The sequence below is a fragment of the Lepidochelys kempii genome, chromosome 13 (assembly GCF_965140285.1).
Source record: "Lepidochelys kempii isolate rLepKem1 chromosome 13, rLepKem1.hap1, whole genome shotgun sequence".
Lineage (NCBI taxonomy): Eukaryota > Metazoa > Chordata > Testudines > Cheloniidae > Lepidochelys > Lepidochelys kempii.
This window is the reverse complement of record NC_136392.1, coordinates 2,183,301-2,190,504: the sequence shown is the minus strand read 5'-3', so window position 1 is coordinate 2,190,504 and position 7,204 is coordinate 2,183,301.

The following is a 7,204-nucleotide window of genomic DNA, read 5'->3' as shown; positions in this document are numbered from 1 at the left end:
AAGGCACAAAGGGACTTGCTTTGATTTGTTTGAACTCCGATTTCTCCCAAGAGGAGAGGACTCTTGGCATAACTGGAGAGCTGAGCCATCCAGGCACCAGAGGGAGACTGAGGCGAAAACTGCACCTGATGGGAGAGGTAAGCCAACCCCCTCACTGCCCCAGGCTACACCTGCACAGCCTCCCCCACCTGCCTCAAGGCTCTTTCTCCTCAGTCCTGAAGCATCTATTCCCCCCCATGCCCCCACCCTATTACAAACGTTCTCTCTTCCTTCTCCTGTGGCTGCATTGGCAGCTGTGGGGTCGTACAAGGGGGAACTGGTGGGATAATTTGGTCTTCAGAACTTGTTTTATTGGTGATGATGTGCAAGAAGGAAGAGCCCAGCTTGACTCTCAGATCCCAGGTTGAGCTTCTGGGGCTGGCCATTAGAAAAGGCATCTCTTCACTCTGAAACTGAGCATACCTGATATGCTGTCAGTGAGGCACAATAAACACGGGCACCCTTCCTCTCCCTACCTGTTTTACAGAGTTGCTTTGCAGAGCAGAACTGCACTTCAGCATGGTATTAACGCAGCTCTGAGGAAGCCAGACAGTGTTATAACCCATGCTGTGTAGAAACAGGCTCATGCTGCATTATCAAATGCAGATTTGCAACACTCCAGAATTCAGCAGTCTGTGGAGCTGGCATTTTGGCTTGGCCTGTTATAAAGGCAGGGACCATTTGCAAAATCTGAATCCACAGATGGGTTTAGATCTTAACACTTCCCCTCACCTAAAGTTTGGGACAGTGGGAAAGACTTGGATCTGGGGCACGGTTCAGAGCCATCTCTACTCCTGTGCTTAAGCATGATTTCAGTGGGGACAGACTTTAGATGAGACATACACACATGGCTAACCATGTAGTTCTATCCCATAATTGCATCTGGTGCTTGGTGTTTACTTATGAACCCAGTCAGGTAAAGTAAAAGATTTTTGAAAATGCAGAGATTTGCCCTTCTTCCCATACAATGACACGTTCTTAACTTTAAGACCATTTAGGGACTTTGTGCCGATAGCTTTGCTTCACGTGTGCAAAGTAGGAGCATTCTTTCTCTGCGGCTTGTGGAAGCGAATTTGCAGGCCAAAATCCTGCAATAGGAGTAATGACACTTACTGAGTTCATGAGGGGGGTTGTGAGGCTTAATTAATCAGTGTTAGTAAAGTGCTGTGAGATCCTTGGGGGGAGGCGAAGGGAGGGTTTGGGGTGCTGCATAAAACCAGAGCAGTATTACTGTCTCCTGTTCTAGCTGCCGTCGGGCGAGTGTCCCACACAGTCTGGATTATTTTGGTGTTTATGTCCCATAAGAGCTACAGGGGAGGCCTTCTAAGAGCTACAAAGAGGGGGTGGGTGCCAAGTCTCTTTGAGAGTCCGTGCGGGCTGGGTGCCTAGTTGCCCTTCGAAATCTTCCCTGCATCTGCAGGGGGTTCCATTTACAGGCCAAAGAGTAACTAAGGGCCCAGTCCTACAAGGTTCTGAGCACGTCCAGCTCCCATTCAGGCCAATAGGAGTTGGGGGCGCTTGCCATCTTACAGGATCAGGCTCTGAATAAATAATGGATTGGGAACTTACCTATAAAAGCTGATTCCCTGGCAGTGGAAAAAACTAAAAATGCCTATGTCCCTTCCAGCCTGCTGGTGTCTGTAACAGGATGCCTCAAGAAAGCCCCAAATGAGCAAATAGTTTCTTCTCTGCTGTTAACAAACTGGCTGTGACAGGTGAGGTACTATGTCATTATAGGCCAGAGGGGCTTGTCCCATTTTTAGGCTGTAGCCGGGGTGCCCAGAGATGGAATGGAGCTGGTTTGCCTCAGGCTTCACCCTGGAGCTGAAGAGAAATGGGGGCACCAACTTTTCCAGTTAATTGAATTTTTAAGACTCATGTTTTAAAAACTGGGTGAAATGACGTAAAACAGTGTCACCCTCTTTCAGGTGGGAAGTCGAGCCGACGCTCGTAACATGAAGGACGCTCTAGTATAACTAGAGTTCGTCTGTGCAAACACTCGGATTTATTGCTGGAATAAGTGGATGTGGCTCATTGGCTGCATCTTCAGCGCCACTTCCACCATGCGGCACCATCTGGGATCTGGACTTGGGAGAAGAAACATCCCATGTTGGTGCAGGTGGTTGGAGTTGTAGCCAAATGACCATGTCTCCTATGACATTTAAAGGTATCAGGCCAAACTCTTTGCTGGTGTAACTCCACTGATGTCAGGATTAATTTGGCCCATTATGTTCAGTGGCTCACCCAGAGAGCAGCAGGACAGAAAGTACCTGGGCTAGAGCCTCAGCTGTGCCCGAGGAGCACACAACACACAGCTCAGTAGGGGCTGGGGCTGAGCAAATGCATGTGCTTCCTTGATCCTGGAGCTGCTTGAGGCAGGGCTGTTGCCTAGGTAGGAGTTATAGCCACCTGAGGGCTGCTCTAACTTACACCAACTAGTAACAGTCCCAAGCTGCCAGGACTGCAGCCAGGAATTGCTGGGGCTCTGGCCACGCCCCCTCTGCTTTGGCCATGCAGCAAAAACAGCAGGGAAAACGCTGTGGCACAGACCCCGGCGGGGGATAGGGACACAAATACGTACCCAGGGCTCTGGGCAGGTTTGTACAGTCCATGCTGATGCCCATGTTGCTGCATCTTCACTGCTATTTTTAGCTGCCCTTGCTAGATTAAAGCTGGTGCAAGCTGCAGTCACACCTCCAACTGCAGAGTAAACACCAGAAGATCTCCTCTACTCCAGAGTGATCATCCCGTGGCTGGGTAAGCCTGTGTTTAGGGGTGCTTTGCACCTGCTGCACCACAGCACAGAATCTGGGCCTGTTTGCAAAAAGTGGGGTTCTGAGGGTTAGCTTCCAGTTAAAAAAAATTCAGCTGGTTCTAGCTGTCAACCAGGCCTTGGAATGTGGCCATAGATCTACTCGCCTGCTTGTTCCTGGGGCTAGTGATCCTTCAGCTAAATCCTAGAGGGGCTGGTAGAAACCAACAGAGACCAGCAAAAGGCTTCTAATGGCAGCTGCAGGGATTCCCACCCGCAGAGTTGCAAGTGCTGCCTTTGAGGGCACAAGCTGGACACGCACAGGAATGCAGAGGGCTACATCTCCCCGGGGTGGAAAGCTGCAGGCCACGAAGATGTTGTTAGAATGCGGTTAATTAAATGGTGATTCTGGCAAATCTGTCTCTGGTGGGGCGTGGGGGAGATGTGGGGTTAGGGTGTATCACACAGTGTTGTAACACTGCACACTCCGAGCCCGGCAGTACTGATGGGGCCCACTGTTCTGGGAGCCATCGCACAAGAAAAGACAGCAAGGAAACCAGTCACTCAAGTCAGCAGCCCCTTTCCTTCTTTGCCTTTGACCTGCAACGGCTGTGCAGAATTCTCTTAGTGGTCCTTTGCCACCCTCTGCTGCCTCACTCTCTGCATTGCAAGATGGCATCTTTCCTAAGCTATAAATAATGCTTTGTTTCAGAGTAGCAGCCGTGTTAGTCTGTATTCGCAAAAAGAAAAGGAGGACTTGTGGCACCTTAGAGACTAACCCATTTATCTGAGCATGAGCTTTTGTGAGCTACAGCTTTGTCCATGAGGGGGTAGTTATTGTGCATGAGGGAAATGCCAGCCAGGGGACAGAGATGTGGAGGACAGCTGGGTGTGACTTAGCAAGCACTCTAGGGAAACATTTCTTTGTGCACATGGGCCTGCACTGGATCAAATGGCTCATGGTCTGAACTGCCCCCAAGGCTGGCTGGTGGGGATGCTCAGGTATTGTGTCTTGGTTCTGATCCATACAGATGAGCTTGAGTCATTAAGTACAGACTTGAAGTTCCCAGGGTCTGAAAGGTCTGGTGCTCAGTCCCTGCTTCTCTGCTGTGGGGAGGCTCTTTGGGAGAATGACTCTGTAGGGAAAGAGAAGCAGAGTGAAGCAGCCTGCTGGGATGGACTAAATGCACCGACAGTCCTGTGCTAATGGAGGTGCTGCAGCCTAATGGCTAGGACACAGACCTGCAAATCGGGATCGGGTCCTGGCTCTGCCCTTGCCTTGCTGTGTGGCCTCAGGCAAGGGATTCTGCCTCCGTTTCCCTATCTGTAAAATGGGAATAATGCTACTCATCCACCATCGTAAGATGCTTTGCAATCTCCTGTTGAAAGGGGCTGTACATAGTAAGCGCTAAGCACAGTTTGAGCTTCTGTGTATTAACCGTGTGAGCACCGTGTTTGTGGACTGAAGCATGTGTCTCAGTCCCTCGCATCCTTAGGCTGTGCGGATGAGACCCACAACGAGCAGTAAATGCAACTCCTGCTCAGACTGTGGCACCTGGCAAGGGGGGGAGGAGGACATGTACGTGTTGACTGATTCTTTAAGCCTGTAGCAGGAGGGAGGCAGGGGATGGTTTAGGGAGAAGCTCTGTAGTGAAGCAGAGCTTGAGGAGCTTCAGGGATGACCATTATTTGCCCCGGTTCCTATGAAGTCTCTTGTTCAGCGTTTGAAGAAAGCGCCTCTCTCGCGCCGAATACTTTGTCACATGACCGTGAGGAACAGATGTTTGCTTTGAAATGGCAGTAAAAGTTAGCTGCGAGTAGATGACCCAGGGGAGTGTTCGCAGGATCCCAGCTTTTCCCCCTCTAGCTGACTGGTTGAAATCCAGCAGGGATAGCTACTAAATGAAAGCTCTTAACTCGGGGGTCTTGATCCAGTTTCCAGTGCACAAGGGTGCCAGCCCCCACTGGTGTAACGGGCGTCTTTTGTTGGGACTCTCAGTACAGAGGCCAGGACTGCACAGGCCATGGAGACTGGGCTCCCTTCAGCTCCTCCAGGTCAGGGCTGGGTGAGCCTGGGGGGTTTGTATGTGTTCTCCGATAAGGGGAGGATTTCAGCCTGTAGATCGGTCAGGCTGCCAGCCCCTCCCGCAAACATCACATGGACACACGTGGCGGGGAGGGGAAAGGGTTAATCTGCTGTTGTACCTAGTACCCTGGCAGTAAAGGAGTTAACACCCGGACTCCCTTTCTTTGGCGACTAAATCAGGTGGCATGGTCTGGGGATAACCTTATTAGTGCTTCAACTGTGGGCTAAATCAATGCCGCTGGGACAGCACAGACCTATAAAATAGCTCTTTGAACTGTAGAAAGAGCCCTGGGAAACAGGGGATGGAGTTTCCTTTGCTGTTTGGTACATGGAGCTTTCCAGCCCACTAAGAAGAGTTAGACATGCGCATTTCCCTATAGCCACTATAACAGCTCCGATAGGTTTATTTTATTCTTTGCAGTTGCATCTGGGATGATTCATGACTTGTCAAAGCTGAGCAGCCACACCTGAGTGATGGAGGCACCGGATCGGTCACTGCAGGGACTTGGTTTAGTTGCTCTGAGATGTTTTTAGCATGGGGGAGTCTGAGAAGGAGGGTGAGCAATGCTTCAGAAGTGACTGTATAATAGGTATTTTGGGGTAAAGACCCACCACGGCCTCCACTGAGCCACTTGCCCTTCCAGAAATGAACGTGGTTCTTTTGTGTTTGGAAAAATCACCAAAAGCCCAGTGCCTTTGAGTTAGATATTAATTTGAGAAGTAATTATTTGAGATGTGTCTTGGGATCCAAACATCCCTGAACCTGGGTGGGCTTTTGAAATCCAAGCCTGAACCCGAATTTCTCGGAAGGTCCCAGTTGCTGTAATGGGCCAACCCCAACCACAAACACCCCCTCCAACGTCCCCTTTTGGGTTGAGACGCCCAGCCCCCTTTCCCTCTTGCTGCAGTACCATGAGGCTCCAAAGTCCCACAGAGAAACTTAGCAGAGTCTTTGCGCGACTTAAGTTTGCACTTGCGGGAGGAGGCCCAGTGGAACTCTGAGGAGGCTGGTGCTGCCAGGAGGAGATGGAATGAGCATGTGTAGTGCCGTGGTCCTCGGTTCGCTGCCCTTATGCCTGTAGATCCCGATTTACAGTGGAGCACAGAGTTCCACGGCCAGCTGTTGGTCTGCGTGCAGGAATCACTGGGTGAGGTTCTCTGGCCTGGCTAAGGCAGGGCATCCAATTACGTGATCATAACGATCCCTTTGAGCCCTAAAATCTGACTTCTTGGAACGTTGGTGCTCAAGCGTTTTCCCCGAGGCAGGATGGTCTGTGTGATCAACCCACAGGATTCTTTTCTTTGTTGGTCCCCACCTCATGGTGCGAAAGTAGGGGGCATTAATTCCGTGTACGGGTAGACAACACGGGGTCTGGTCTGAGAATCACCAGTGTTGCCGACACCGCTGGTTAGGGGGAGGAGAGAAGCCAGGCTAGTCGGCAAGATGAGGGGCGAGAAACATTGCCATTGCCTTGCGAACCAGAGCTCTTTCCTCATGCAAGCCGGCATGGGAGCCAGCCAGTCTTGTCCAGATCCATATTCAGCCCTGGGCTACACATAAAATGTAGATCGAGGTGAAAAATTCACACTCCCTGGACACTGCAGGTAAACTGATCTAACTCCTGGTGTAGACATGTGTAGGTTGATGGAAGAATTCGTCTGTTGACCTAGATGCTGCCACTCGGGGAGGGGGAGTGCCTCCCTCGACAGAGATCCCCCTTCCGTCACTGTAGGAAGTGTCTACATGACCGTGCTATAGCAGCATGACATAGCACAACACAGTGCCCTCGGTGTCTAACTAAAACTCTTAGTAAGAGCAGGGATGGGACAAGAAGATTCTTTCTGATAGCCGGGAGAAATCCCACTTTTGGCTGGAGACTTGGCATGGGCCACTGTTGGAGGATTCTGGGCCCAATCCTGTGCCCACTGCAGTCAATGACAAAGTGCTCATTGACTTCAATAGGAGCAGGATTGGACACGGGGACTGATCTGATCTGAACCCAGGGGTGCTCTTGAAGTTGGGTGCAGCGTTGTGTAATGCAAATCTTTGTGGGGGGAAGTGGAGCTCAAACACTCTGAGTGCTCTCCATGATATTTGTGTCTTGGCGGAAATCTGGAAGCAGCCCGGTGTTTTACAGTCTTATCTAGTATTCTAGTTGCTCCTTGAGGAGCAAATCCCCTTTTAAAGGGAGGCTAAGCAGCTCTGATTTAGGGGCTGTCTGCGCATGCCGAGCAGAAGGTTCGGCATGCTGGGCCAGGTCTTCAGCCGGCGTAAATGGCATTGCTCCATTGATTTCAATGGAACTGCGCTGGCTTAGACGCCAGGA